Raw genomic sequence first — 15,897 nt, 5'->3', positions numbered from 1 at the left:
TTATAAATCATTTTTGTTAATTGTGGAAGCATTTCGAGCCATTGATGCTCTTCCTACAGAGCTCTACTTTGGTGAAGAAACTGCTGACAGTTTTGCTTCACATGCTGCTTCTTGGCACAAGTCCTGTCATTTGGAATCCAGTAACTCTAAGATTGAAAGGGCCAGAAAAAGAAAAATGAAAGATTCCAGTGATGCTGTAAGCAAGAAACCTATAAAGCGCCGATCATTTGATGTTGAGAAATGCATCTTCTGTGAAAAGGGAAAAGAGGAAGATGCCCTACATGAAGTTAGCACCCTAGAAGCAGACAACAACATCAGGGAAATGATAACCGAACTGAATGACACAAAACTCATGACGAGAATAGTTGGAGGTGATCTCATCGCACTTGAAGCAAAGTATCATCTGCTGTGTCTAGTGAGCTTAAGAAACCGGTACCGTTATCACATGAGGGCATCTCAAACGCTGGATAATGATGATGAAAAAATGAATGAAGCACGTGCGTTTGCTGAACTAAAAAGCTACATCAAATGCCAAGTAGACTCAGGAATATTCTTCTTCAAGTTAAGTGAAATTCATACTCTGTACGTAAATCGTCTCGTTGAATTAGGTATCGAAGAAAGCGTGAACAAGACAAGGCTGAAAGAACATTTGCTGATAGACTTTCCAGAGGCACAAGAGCAATCTGATGGGAAAAACATAGTTCTTGTTTTCAAAGAAGGAATGAGAAAAATCTTGAAAGAAACACTTGAAAAGCGAGACTTTGATGAAGATGCTGAGACAATTGGGAAAACTGCAGCCGTAATACGAAGGGACATCTTGAAACACGAGTGCTTCAGGTTCTCTGGTTCCTTTCCTCTAGATTCTAGAATGTCAGGAAAATTCACTTCCATCAAGCTTGAAGTATCTCATCTCTCTGATTTTGACAGGCCCTCAGTTTGGTGAGCAAGATAAGCGTGACTCTCAAGCCTGCCTCACAATCGGGCAGGAAATCGTGTTTAATACGAAGAAACGACCATCACCTGGACCATCATCGTCTTCAATGAATCCGAGACATTCCCGTGACCGCGAGCCACCGCTCCACGCACACACATTATAAAACAGGAGTGTACATTTCAAAGTGCACATGTACATTTCATATAACATTAAAGTGTACATGTACATTTCATATAACATTAAAGTGTACGTATACATTTCATTTAACATTAAAGTGTACGTATACATTTTATTTAACATTAAAGCGTTTGTGTACATTTCATATAACATTAAAGTGTACGTCTACATTTCATGCAACATTAAAGTGTGCATGTACATTTCATATAACATTAAAGCGTACGTCTACATTTCATGCAACATTAAAGTGTACGTGTACATTTCATATAACATTAAAGTGTACGTCTACATTTCATGCAACATTAAAGTGTACGTGTACATTTCATATAACATTAAAGTGTACGTCTACATTTCATGCAACATTAAAGTGTACGTGTACATTTCATATAACATTAAAGTGTACGTCTACATTTCATGCAACATTAAAGTGTACGTGTACATTTCATATAACATTAAAGTGTACGTCTACATTTCATGCAACATTAAAGTGTGCATGTACATTTCATATAACATTAAAGTGTACGTATACATTTTATTTAACATTAAAGCGTTTGTGTACATTTCATATAACATTAAAGTGTACGTGTCCATTTCATATAACATTAAAGTGTACGTGTACATTTCATATAACATTAAAGTGTACGTGTCCATTTTATGCAACATTAAAGTGTGCATGTACATTTCATATAACATTAAAGTGTACGTGTACATTTCATGTAACATTAAAGTGTACGTCTACATTTCATGCAACATTAAAGTGTGCATGTACATTTCATATAACATTAAAGTGTACGTGTACATTTCATGTAACATTAAACTGTACGTGTACATTTCATGTAACATTAAAGTGTACGTGTCCATTACATGTAACAATGTGTACGTGTCCATTTCATATAACATTAAAGTGTATGTGTCCATTTCATACAACATTAATGTGTACGTGTACATTTCATGTAACATTAAAGTGTACTGTGTACATTTCATTAAAAAATCAAAGTGCACATGTACATTTCATATAACATCAAAGTGTACATGTACATTTCATATAACATTAAAGTGTACATTTCTTATAACATTAAAGTGTACATGTACATTTCATATAACATTAAAGTGTACGTGTACATGCCAAAGGTTTATTCAACCAAGTAAATCGATGATTACATTTACAACGATAGATAATCAGGTGAAGGTACATGGCAGGGGTTTGAGTTCAAAACCCCAAACAGACGTTTTTGCGAGCGAAATACATCGCCAGTGAAAGAGGGAGATGTCGTAATGTGCGGACATAGATAGAAACACTCCGCTGGGACCCATATCAATAACAGTCGCTACATGGACGGCAATCTTACGCGCTTATGGCACTATTTATTTATAAACATTTAATATTAATGAAGAGATGCATAATATAAGAATACTGGATTTTTTTTATTTATCTTGAATATTGAATATTTTTCATCAAAGCTCGTGAAAGAGCAAGAACACAGAACAGACAATGACGTTCACAAGAGCAACAAAAGTTGACACAAAAAGTATAATCCAAATCCAAAATGAACGCCACCGGTGTCCCTGGCCGGTCATGAAATAAAATCAAAATACGGTGTAAAATAGAAATCAAACTAGATCGCCACTCAGTGGAGCGCATACTCCCCAAAACAAATGAAAAAGAAAGTAAGCCCTTACTGTCAGAGAATTTATTTTGATATATCTCGGAATTAGAGGAGAAAAACATCATTTAAGAATAAGAATAAAAGCTTTAATGCAGTAAGACAGAAAAAAAATTCCCCAAAAAAATTCCAAAAAAAATTCCTGGATCCGGAATAATATCCTGAGCTTCACCAAAAACTAATCAATTCTTTCTTATCCCAAGGGCAATCATCCCACCAACTTTCATCCAAATCCGTTCAGAACTTTTCCAGATATCTTGTTCACAAACACACGAACATACGAACACACACACACACACACACACACGGACGGACACGATCGAATGCATTACTCCCTGGTGGGAGTAAAACCTGAAAATCGCAGAGCCAGAACCAGAATTATTTATTTGGTCTGGGAAGCCCATACGAGGTTTCTTCTTCTTCTTCAGCCTCTCACAACCCTGGGTGAATATGCGATCTTTAAAAAAAAAAAAGTTGGAATTTTGCCAAATCTGTTTTATTCGTTTGTTAATATACCTCAGCCGTTGACAAATCTGGAACTAAGTCTTTATAAGTTCATCAAATACTGACACCGCGATTGACATTCGCTGACCTAAATAGTAAATGTTGATATCTCTTCTGAGGTAAAAAAGAAAAGAAAAAAGAAAAACAGTTTTAAAGCATTACACGTTTCAATCGATACATTTTATAAAACGGAGAAACCTAATACACACTGATGGTTTTAAAATGACATTGTCAAGTACTCACCATGGGGAATAAGATATGTTGATGATGGTCATCTGTGCCTTAATTATGACGTCATAATTCGACAAGTACAACGCTTGATCTGATCAGTATGAATTTTTTTTTTCCTCTGCACCTGTTAGTCTGATGGACATGAAATTTTCAGAATATGAGCAGCTCCTCCTGTATAATTTTTTTTAATGATAATTATGACATCATAGGTCACGTGGTACAGGCACCATCTTGGAGAAATCGAAAAAGTTGCATCTCTATATCTCCGAAACCGCTACATGGAAAAAATTGAAACATGCCTCATTGTCAAGTACTGCCCTTGGGGAATAAGATATGTTAACTAGAACGCCACTCAGTAGAGCGCATACTCCCGCCGTGGGTCAAGTTGGAATAGTACGATTTCACAAAAGTTTGAGGGAGTAGTTCAGTGACAACACAAGACAAGACAACACAAGACAGACACTGCACAGATATATATATATATTGTTGCGGTTCTCTTGCCGGGCTTCTCCCCTTATCAAGGGGGATTAATCCCCTTGTCTTTACTGACCTGGCACGAACCAAGAACTATTACGTCCCTTCCAGACAACGCAAAATAGGGTTTCGGGACCAAATTCTCGCTCGTACCTAAGTACTCGCGCTGCACTGGAAGCGAGGAAACAAGCCTCGCCGAACCACGTGAGGTTGGAATACGCCGAGCGGTTTGCGTACACGTGATCCGCGCAGTTACAATTAATGGACCCCGATTCAAGCGATCTTATTCGTGCCACGTTTAGTCAATTGGAGAAATCAAGGGGAACGATCGAATTCAGAAGAAAGGAAGAACAGATTGATTTAATGTGCATCACATGTATATACAGTTCAGGACGAAGAGACACAGAGAAATCCTTATACAGTCTTATTCTTAATTCCCAAAGACAACGGGCCCATCTCACACACTCACATGGGGTATTGCAGATGGGCAGGTGTTCCCCAGCGCGTCAAAGGATGGTGCTCATGCAGCTCTCCACGGTCCCTGGCACGTCTGTGAAGATGGGTATCGGCGAAGACAAGGCCACGTAGCGCGTCTCTCGAGCAAAGGCGATATCTCAGGGCGAACGGCAGGGAGGGCTTTTATGGCAAAGGCGGGACGGCTTTTATGGCGAAGGGCGGTTACGCAGCTTCGTTCACTCGCTTGGCTGAAACGCGCAAGTTATAAACGCCCTGGCTGCGCCCGCGTATCTCTCGCGATAGTCAAGTTCATACAGGGCAAGCGATGCAAGTCCTCTCCCTCTCCTCTGCAAGTGCTCTTCCCCCGGCAAGTCCTGTTCAAGTCCTGTTCAAGTCCTGTTGAGGGCTTTGCGCATCGGGTTATATAGCCCCGCCCCGCGAGCCTTCTGGAACTCACCAGACTCTTCTCACCACGCCCTCTGACGCCACCACCTCTGAGCCCTGATTGGCAGCTCATGCTCACCGTCATCGCCTCTGCCGCTCCTGACCTCAATGCCGCCCCCACCTTTTTATGCCTACCTCGTGTTAGCTCGACTAATGAACAACCAATGCTTAACAAACTGGATTGCGCCCACAGAGGTGAAATGGTTTGCCGAAGTAGGACCTATTCTCCTGTCTTTACACAACGCAGGATTAACACTGGAAGGGGCCTACTCTCACATATACTAAGACATAACTATACTACAAATGAGGCTACATGTTGCTTGTGTGACTATCTATGGGGGGCAACCTTTAACCTTTATTGAGCTCACTGTACACATCTCAAAACCGTAGCACTGCCCCCCTCCCTCGTCAGACTCGTCCCCGAGTCGAACCTACACAAGTGGGAACGACTGGTTTTGAGAAAGACTTGGGACTAGCTTTTAATTACGTGTGACACTTGGATGTGGTTCCCCCTAACATTTACTCTAACCCGTGTATGCGACAGTTTTACAACACTAGATATGTCCCACCTACTGCGTTGTGTAACTAATTCACTAACAGACTCGCACCCACAACTCACCAAATTACGGAAATAATTTCAAACTACACATAAAGCCGGTGGGCAGCATCTTATTTACAACCACAGAACCTAATTATTTACATCTCTATAACCCAGGACCTGTTCTTTTTGGAAAGAAGTTTGGAGGGGGGAGAAAGCACAGCAATGCACAATACACATTCACAGTTCAAAAAGTTCACAGTTCACCATTTGCTGCTGGGCCGCATCTTCTGTCTTCCTGCATGTCGCATCTTCTGTGTGCAATAAAAACTTAAAATTCTTCTTTCCTGGAACACCAAGAATAAAATGTACAAAAACCCATGTTCGTTTTTATTAATTCCTGGCCAGGCAGGGCCAACCTTATGTTGTCCAACTGCGTGACGTTGATGCCACTCAAAATACGTGGTCCGAAGATGCAAGGTAAGTTTGCAGCAAAGTGTAAAGCCACAAAACGTGTGGTCCATGTGTAATGTGGTGCAGCAAAGTTATAATAAAGAGTACGGCAGCAAAGTGCCGCGCAGTTCATCTGCACAGGTGTAGCAAAGTGCAGCCGCACATGCGTAGCAAGGTGCAGCTGCACAGTTCGAGGTTGCTGCACACCTCCTCCTCCAAAGTGGGTCCATGGGTGGGGAGGAGAGACAAAGCACAGTCAGCAAAGCAGAAAGGGCGCAAAGGTACACCAAAACACAAGGTAATGCAGCATGAGGGGCGAGGGAGAGCGAGCAGAGCAAGCTCGTCCCTAACTGTCTGTGCCCCCCAACGTCAGCTTACACTACCCTTGTCCTTCCCTATATTTACAAATTACAAATCCGTCTCTACGTCCTGTCTCCCATATCCCCCTCTAAGCCAAATTCGTCTTCCAATCCCTCCCTGGAAGGAAGAGATGGAACAAACACATTGTCTCATCACGTCGAGACGCGTCTCACTTACTCAAATCAGTCACTTGGTGCTGGTGCGGAGCTTTGTCACCTTGGTGAATGAATGTGGAGGGCACGAAGGGCTTTCCTCATCCTAGCTACACTAGTTGACATTAACTCATTTAAACTACCTGGGGTCATGCCCTGCCAATTGGCCTCTTTAAACTATATGGTTCTAAAAACCTGATTCCCATTGACCACCTGGTGCCTTCCAAATTTGGGTCTCACTCCCCAATTTTTCACACTGTGCCTTCGCACAATTTCGGGGCTGAGTCGTGTGTCTCCACTAACAGATCCAACTACCTGCGCACCTCCGCCACTGAAGTCGCCACCCGAGCTTACCTTGCTCCTTGTGACTACCTAAATTGGGGAAGGCCCAATTTACTGCAGGTGTCAATATCCAAACAATTTACCTAAACCCACTACCTGGGTTTAAACTACCCACCCCGGGTATCCGTGAAGGGGTCCATCTCCCCCCATTCACTCCTTCGCACCATGCATTCCACACCTTTTACTTCACACCAAGCATTCCGCACCACTCATTCCACACAATTTATTCCACACACCAATTATTCCCGGCACACCTCTTGTGCTCACATTCCTTTTTCCACTTGCACACCATGCAAGTCAATTCACTTCAACACAACTCCATTTGTCCTCAATACACCACTTCTGGTTATTCCCAACCAATTCCTCATTTGCTCAAGCTCAAAACACACAGTGATTCTCATTCAGTTCCTCATTTGCTCAAGCTCAATACCATCCTCACACACACAGCATCATATAACTAGCTACTTCCCCTTAATACTCGTGCTTCCCCGTCTTCCCTTACACTAAGCACTTCCCTCGTCATTAACATCCATCTAATCTCTCTACGTCCCCTCTACCTGTACAAATGTCCCTACTTAAATCTTGTCATCTACTGTCATTTATTAAATCCCTTACAATATCCTAGCCCGCCCACAGCTAGTTTACACTGCCACCCCATAATATAGTGCTCATGTGCCCAAAATGTGATCGTGTGAGGAATGGCGAAACCACCACTCCCCCACGCAGGGTACCATTCGCCAATACCATTGCCATTCGTCCACTGCACTATGAGCCTCTCGGTGCGGAAATACATTTTCACCGCTCGGCTTCGAAAAGCCGAGCGATGCATGCGAGTGGTTGGTCTACTGTAGGTTGGGTCCGTCCGGCATTTTCGATTCAGGGGAGGAGGCATGCTTGGGCCAAGGTTCAAGGCGCCATCCCTACGTGGAGCCTTGCGGTCCCATGCACGATGGCCCAACCGCCCACGGTCGGAGCACCATGGCCGCCAGGGGGCGAGCTCCGACCTCTCCTTCCTCCCCTCGAACCGTGCCGATCGCCTTTCCCGCCAAGGCGCGGCACCCACCATACAGGGCGGGGCCCGGCACGAATCGTGCACGGCGCTCCTTGTGAGACCGCCGCGGCAACGATCCATGCCGATCCCCGCTGCACACAGAGCACACCACGCACCGAGGGCTCGCGTCGGCTATACGTCACGCTAAACGCTGCCCCGGTCTGCGTCGATGCTCGGGCCGCGTTCTCACCCCACGCGACCCGTTCCTCACTCGCACAACACGGTGCTCCAGCGCCTCTCATACACCCCATGCATTCTGTTACCGCACGCTCTTGTGCATTCCCTTCTCTTGCACACACAGGTGCACACCACTCAGGTGCACTCACACCATTCACACACTCCATTATCACACACCCTCGCACACATCCTGGCGCTCTCATACCACTCGCACACACCGTTACACACTCGGCCATCGCACACCCTCGCATACATCCCTCCGTTACGTACTCCGTAACGTCCACGGGTGTGCACTCTTCTGGTACACACCCAATAAGCGCACACTTACCCACGGGTGTGCACTCCTGTTGCACACCCAATCACCTGCTCTGGTGTGCACTCCTGCACACTCTCTACAACACGCTCTGGTGTGCATTCTCCCTCACTCTCCTCGGCCATCGCACACTCTGTCTCACACTCTTCCTCGACGCACTCTTCCCACATACACTCACGCTCCGGCGCACACTTTTTTCTCCAACGCGCGCCATTCGCTCTAGTACACCTCACAAAGGACCTTCCACGAGCGCCCGGGTTACGCCTCGATCCCAAGCGCGCCAAAAATCCTTTCCCGCCATACACACTCCTGCTCACCTTAGGGACCTTCTTCTCCGGCAACCGCACTTGCAAACCTTCATTTTTGTTAGGAAGCATGACATCACAATGTGAACACGGACGTTGCGCGGATTCCATTTTTTCCTCCCGCGATTTATTTACTTTTTCTCCCGTCTCTTCGGCCCCAACTTCAACTATAATTTCTTTTTCCTCGACGACCGCCGGCGCCCATAAAATATCGTCTTCCAATTCGACCTTCCCTGGCGCACCCGACATTTCTTTATCCAATTTGACAGCCGTCGGCTTTTCTACACCCCGAGTCGCGATTTCTATTCCCTCGGTCAATGTAGCCGCGCTCTGCTCTACCCCGCTCCCTACGTGTTCCTGCCACCGTGTTACCTCGTCGCGTACCACCGCGACCTTCCCGCTCGACCTGCGCCTCATGTCCTCCCCCATTTCTTTTATTAACTCCCCTCGGGTGTCCATTTTTGCATTCAGTCCCTTTTCCATCTCTTCCAATTCCCGGGTGGTTTTGTCCCCCATTTCTTTCAATTGGTCACCCATTTCCTTCAATTGGCAGCCCATTTTGCTTTCCAATTCATTTTTTACCTCTTTCAATTCCCGGGTGGTTTTGTCGCCCAATTCTTTCAATTGGCCACCCAAGTTGTTTTCCAGCCCTAATAACCCATCTTTCATCTCCTGGGTGGATTTGTCACTGTTACACCTTGCTTCGTCCCTCAGTTCTCTGATTTCCTCACTCCTTTTATTATTGTCGCACTTTGACTCTGCCATGAATTCGCTGAATCGTGCCATGAACTGCTGCAGGTCAAAGACCGTTGGTACAGCGGGTTCGGCTCTCGCCGCCACGTGCGAGGCGCCGCCATTTTCTACCCCTACGGCTGGCCCCTCATCAATGTCCTCCTCTTCTCCCAATTCTTCCTGTGCGTCCTGGGTTATATCTCCTCATCTATCATTCTATCTCCTCATCTATCTCATCTTCTACCCCCACCGGCATTCGATCGCTTTGGCTAGCCATGGCACGAATTTAAAAACTAAATTTTGGTCGCTCGTAATTTTGGAGTGCGTTAAGCGCACTTCGGGTCCTATCCCAAACTCCTGACACCAATTGTTGCGGCCAATATGTACAATTGGTGTCCAAAATTTTGTCTAAACAATTTTGTCCCAGGTTCCAAATCCCAATCCTGACACCAAATGTTGCGGTTCTGTCGCCGGCCTTCTCCCCTTATCAAGGGGGGATTAATCCCCTTGTCTTTACTGACCTGGCGCAAACCGAGACCTATTACATCCCTTCCGGACAGCGCAAAATAGGGTTTCGGGACCAAATTCTCGCTCGTACCTAAGTATTCGCGCTGCCCTGGAAGCGTGGAAACAAGCCTCGCACGAACCACGTGAGGTTGGAATACGCCGAGCGGTTTGCATACACGTGAACCGCGCAGTTACAATTAATGGACCCCGATTCAAGCGATCTTATTCGTGCCACGCTTAGTCAATTGGAGAAATCACGGGAACGATCGAATTCAGAAGAAAGGAAGAACAGATTGATTTAATGGGTATCACACGTATATACAGTTCAGGACGAAGAGACACAGGGAAATCCCTGTACAGTCTTATTCTTAAGTCCCAAAGACAATGGGCCCGTTTGACACACTCACACGGGGTACTGCAGATGGGCAGGTGTTCCCCAGCGCGTCCCAGGATGGTTCTCGTTGAGCTCTCGACGGTCCCCAGCACGTCCGCGGAGATGGTGATCGACGAAGACAAGGCCACGCAGCGCGTCTCTCGAGCAACGGTGATATATCGGGGCGAACGGCAGGGAGGGCTTTTATAGCAAAGGCGGGACGGCTTTTATGGCGTAGGGCGGTTACGCAGCTTCGTTCGCTCGGTTGGCTGAAATGCGCAAGTTATAAACGCCCTGGCTGCGCCCGCGTATCTCCAGCGATAGTCAAGTTCATACAGTGCGAGTGATGCAAGTCCTCTCCCTCTCTTCTGCAAGTGCTCTTCCCTCGGGCAAGTCCTGTTCAAGTCCTGTTGAGGGCTTTGCGCATCGGGTTATATAGCCCCGCCCCGCGAGCCTTCTGGAACTCACCAGACTCTTCTCACCACGCCCTCTGACGCCACCACCTCTGAGCCCTGATTGGCGGCTCATGCTTACCGTCATCGCCTCTGCCGCTTTTGACCTCAACGCCGCCCCCACCTTTTTAGGCCTACCTCGTGTTAGCTCGACTAATGAACATCCAATGCTTAACAAACTGGATTGTGCCCACAGAGGTGGAATGGTTTGCCGAAGTAGGATATATTCTCCTGTCTTTACACAACGCAGGATTAACACTGGAAGGGGCCTACTCTCACATATACTAAGACATATCTGTACTACAAATGAGGCTACATGTTGCTTGTGTGACTATCTACGGGGGGCAACCTTTAACCTTTATTGAGCTCACTGTACACATCTCAAAACCATAGCAATATATATATGGCACGAATTTAATATATATAGAAGATTAAAAACACCTCACAGTCACAAAACACGAAATTAAAAACACTTCACAGCCACGAAACACGAAATTAAAAACACCTCACGGCCACAAAACACGATATTAAAAACACCTCACAGCCACGAAACACGAAATTAAAAACACCTCACAGCCACGAAACACGAAATTAAAAACACCTCACAGCCATAAAACACAATATTAAAAACACCTCACAGCCACGAAATTAAAAACTTCTCACAGCCACGTGATTTAAAAACACCTCACAGCCACGTGATTTAAAAACACCTCACAGCCACGTGATTTTACACCTCACCACCACATAATTCAAAATACCTCACCACCACGTGATTCAAAACAGCTCACCACCACGTGATTCAAAACAGCTCACCACCATGTGATTTAAAAACACCTCACCACCACATCATTTTACACCTCACCACCACATAATTCAAAATACCTCACCACCACGTCATTAAAAAATACCTCACCACTACGTGATTCAAAACCACCACCACGTTATTAAAAACACTTCACAACCACGGAAATAAAAGTTTCAGGGAGTAGTTCAGTGACAACAGACACTGCCCAGATATGTAGATAAAGGAGAAATAAACCTGAAAATCGCAGAGCCAGAATTATTTATTTGGTCTGGGAAGCCCATGCGAGGTTTCTTCTTCTTCAGCCTCTCACAAACCTGGGTGAATATGCGATCTTTTCAAAAAAAGTTCGAATTTTGCCAAATCTGTTTTATTCATTTGTTAATATACCTCAGCCATTGACAAATCTGGAATTATAATTTTATTTGAGGTTCAAATTAACTGGGACATTGTGTTAAACGATGCCTGCAAGTCTGTACATGTGATAAATAATTAATCGCCCACAGGCGAAGACTCTTCTTCTTCATGCAATAACAACTTCCAGCTTCCAGACCGTACATCCAATCATCTTTAAATTTTGCACACTTATTACTCTTCATGACTTCTACTACAGTATGAAGTTTCACAACGATCAATGAAATGGTTCAAGAGATATAAATGTTTTTATTATTTGCGTTTAATTAACGGTATTTGCCAAACCACGTGACCTATCGCAAATTCCAAAAGGGCATTTTAGTAGACTGATATTCTGAACAGATTTCTGAAGTTTCCCCTCGATTGGATCACAAATGAGGGAGGAGCTAGATTTTTAATGTTTGTGCTGAAAAACGTCATAACTCTGAAACCATGTGATGCATGACATCATGCTCGTTGACTTTTTTGTTCGTCATGGGTATGCGATTCTGCTTGCAAAGTTTGGCCTCGATCTGTTCAGGCGTTTTGGAGAAAATTGGATTTTAGTGTTTTTCACTCAAAACAATATGGCGGCCGAACCACGTGACCTATGACGTCATAATTACCATTATAATATTCTGCAGACCGAGTCCCTCCTATGGTAAAAATTTGCTCTCAATCGGTCCAATTATTGCAGAGAAAATGGTTTTTAAAGGAAAACATAAAAAAAAAATTCCCAAAAAAACTTCCTGGATCCGGAATAATTTCCTGAGCTTCACCAAAAACTAATGAATTCTTCCGTATCCCAAGTGCAATCATCCCACCAACTTTCATCCAAATCCGTTTAGAACTTTTCCAGATATCTTGTTCACACACACACACACACACACACACACACACACACACACACACACACACACACACACACGAGCGAATGCATTACTCCCTGGCGGGAGTAATGATGAAGTTATCGGTACCTTAATTATGACGTCATAATTCGACAAGTACAACGCTTGATTCCATCAGTATGATTTTTTTTCTCTGCAATTCTTGGTTTGATTGACACGAAATTTTCACCATAGGAGGGCCTCCTCCTGTAGAATATTTTAATGAAAAGCATGACGTCATAGGTCATGTGGTGCAGGCGCCATTTTGGAAAAACCGAAAAAATTTGCACCTCTATATCTCTGAAACCGCTCCATGGAAAAAACAACAACATGGCTCATTGTCAAGTACTCAACATGGGGAACAAGATATATTCATGATGATGTCATTAGTGCCTTCATGATGGCATCATAATGAGTCAAGTAGAACGCTTGATGCGATCAGTTTGAAATTTCCTGAGCATAATCTACACAAAAATTGTATGGGAGAATTAAATTTATGATGTAATCGGTCACGGGGTTTGGCTGTCATATTGGATTGAACACAAGTCTACGTCATAAATAAGCCACACAAACACAGCAGCTACTTAACATCACAGAATACAGCACGTAAGTACACATCGGGGCGAGGGTCTGCAATCCCCGATTGCTCTTTGTTGTTCAAAATGGTTTACCTTTGCAAATAAATTGCTGCCAGTTTTACGAAGGCTAGATGAATAAGAATATAGCCCAATGGAAGAACTTCATGCAGAAGTGGCGTATCAGCAATCTGCTGGCAGCTTGTCATTGCCATCAGTGCTGTACACATTTTCATCCATGAATGGTGGGTTTGAGGCACCAAGTACACACGTCCAAAGCCTTAGACCCAACGATGTCAGGGCCCATATTGGCAGGGTCTTCCACCGGTGCAATGCACGACGTGCTTGCCCTCCTGGGCTTTCTTGGCTTTTCCCACGGCTGTGAGCGGCAGGACGACAGGTCCAGATCCAGGAATGTCCCGTCGGGCTGGCAGGCAGAATGGCAAGCTTTGCTCAGAGCGCCATGCGCTACGCCATGCCTTTTAGGAGAAAAAGATGTGCTTTGTTTTTGGGTTGGACAAAGGCTAAGGGGCATTTTTTGAGGCGGTCCGTGGCGAATGGCAAGCAATGTTTGCCTTATAAAAGGCAAAATGTGTCCAAGGAGTGAACACCAGGTGATGGCTGTTTGGACAGTAATAAGGGGAACGTGATTTGAATCATGGCGGCCTTTATGCGTTGTTCGCACAATGCCTTCCCGGAATTGAGGATGATGAGGGATGATGGCGGACCTGAAGGAACGGTGACATATTGATGTCACCGATGGTTTAACGAGAAGATCTTCCATCTTTCATCAGTGATCATGTCACAATGTGTGAAGTCAATAAAATTGAAAATGTCTTTTCTGCATGAAGGTGTCTTGCAAAATGAACTACGACAATCACTATTCTGAAACACTGGTGTAGTTAGGTCGATGGATTAATAAATCTTGCACGTACACACTGCAGGAACAAAACATGTGGGACGCATAATTTCCCAGGAGGCTCCATTGCCCTCACTCGTGTGGGTTCGACTGCCATTTCCGATGAACGGAAATTTCCACAACCTGCGACATATCCTGGTGATCCAGGACCTGGTGATCCAGGACCTGGTGATCCAGGACCTGGTGGTCCAGGACCGGATCTCTGCCATGAAAGGACCCAATGCTCCATGAAGGATACGGGCCCCCATCATCACCACCGCCAACACTTGCGGACACGAAATGATCTTAGTGATGTGACGACCACTGGCACGCAATGTGTTGCCAATACTCGCCTGGAAAGATCAACACAACCGTATACGGTAACTTCACTTTGCTCCTGATTTGATTGTCTCCCTTGCGCGTTTTGTGGCATCGGCCGACCTCGCAACCTGCCCGCTGCATGCCTACGTGCGTGGCCTATATACCGGTCCCTGTTCACAATGGTCGACGCTTGTTCCGCAGTCGGGATGCAGTAAGGAATCCAACCTTTTGCTTGTAGGGCTCGCTCAAGCCCCTGCACGCAACAACAAGGGCCTCACAAAGGAACAACTAAATTAATCCGATGGTCTGGGCGACATTGATCTCAGCTCGGCGTCTCTCCTTCTAATTGCTGGGATTCTACTTCCACTCGTCGCTCTTCGAAATCAGCTCCCACGCAATGTTGCTGAGAAAATGACCGGAGAAAGCAGTTGATTCAATTCTGCATTGTTTTCACGAACCGGTTCGAATCAAATAATTACTCTGAACAGTGTCCTGATTTGCATACCAAAGGCCTGTGCATTAACTCTGTAAGTTCCCTTCCTCTGCACCGTTTGGACTCGATCTAGTTAATAAAGCAATGGAGGACATTCCTCGGAAGAGCTTATCGAGGAAACATAATTCTTCCACTTGTGTGCTTCGGCTCTTTCAGCTGTGCCAGGGCGATTTCGCTCAAGATCGAATGCGAGGCGTTACACCATGGAGTACGGTGACTAGTGTAAGGACCTTGGCACATATGTGAATCGACCCGATGCCCGAGCATTATTTAACAGACCAGTCCCTTTTCAAAGTCTAAACAAGTAAATAAATCTCGGGTAAATGTGAGACTCCCTCCACACTTGAAGTTTCATGCCGCCACGCAATGATGATACACCACCGCGAGCTTTGGAGCATTCTATCCAGAACGCAATGCCCTCAGGATTAAGGCAATAAAGTTTGTGTCAAAGGATGGAGCTCAAGCCCTTTATGGTGCTGCGTCCCCTTTGTATGAGACACGACCTTTACGCCCCCACCAAGGTGACATCAGTGATCCGGCTATTGCTCGCCCATCAACCGAGGCACTGGATCATTGACTTGCCGCACGGGCTCAGGCACTGCAATTTCCTGTGCCAACAATGATGCCTGTGCAGATGACTTATGCTATTGTTGTGGATTGTGGACAATACAAGCAAGATCTTACCAGAAATCGGCTTTAGGTCTTTTTTGGCCATGACGTAAAGGTTTAGGTTTTTTTTTTGGTTTAAAAAAAAAATTCTGTAGCATCTCTAATGTCCACAGTGTTACTGAGGCGACAATCAACTTCCCATTAACTCCCAATAATGTTGGCATCATGCTTATTGCGCAGCATCGGAGTGGCACCAACTAATCTCTTCTGCTTAGGAATC

Source organism: Myxine glutinosa, chromosome 12, assembly GCF_964187855.1.
Source record: "Myxine glutinosa chromosome 12, kmMyxGlut1.1, whole genome shotgun sequence".
NCBI classification, from domain to species: Eukaryota; Metazoa; Chordata; class Myxini; order Myxiniformes; family Myxinidae; genus Myxine; species Myxine glutinosa.
The sequence above is the reverse complement of the archived record's forward strand: the minus strand, read 5'-3'. Positions refer to the sequence as shown.